Raw genomic sequence first — 349 nt, forward strand, 5'->3', positions numbered from 1 at the left:
TCGGGGACACTCGGCTTCAGGTCTGAACACTGCGCATGCGCTAAATCTCCTCCCGAGTCGCTCCAGCCCACGTGACTCGGTTCAAAAGCGAGAAACGTTCGCGGGCGCGAGGTCGCAGCGACTGACTAGTCTAAGTGAGCACCGGGGGGTAGGCTGAGCAAAGGTAGGGCTTTGTACAGACCCGCAGCTCTAAAATGACACTTGTTTGTGACAGATTTCAAGTAGTTATGTTATTTAAATAGTAACTGAAGTACGTGGTTACATCCACAGCTGTACCGTGGGCTGTCACGTGTATAGCAAGGGAGGCGCCACTCCCATTTCCAGGCCAGTGAGCAGAGCCACTGAGGTT

This window comes from Pristiophorus japonicus, chromosome 10 (genome assembly GCF_044704955.1).
Source record: "Pristiophorus japonicus isolate sPriJap1 chromosome 10, sPriJap1.hap1, whole genome shotgun sequence".
In the NCBI taxonomy this organism is placed as follows: Eukaryota; Metazoa; Chordata; class Chondrichthyes; family Pristiophoridae; genus Pristiophorus; species Pristiophorus japonicus.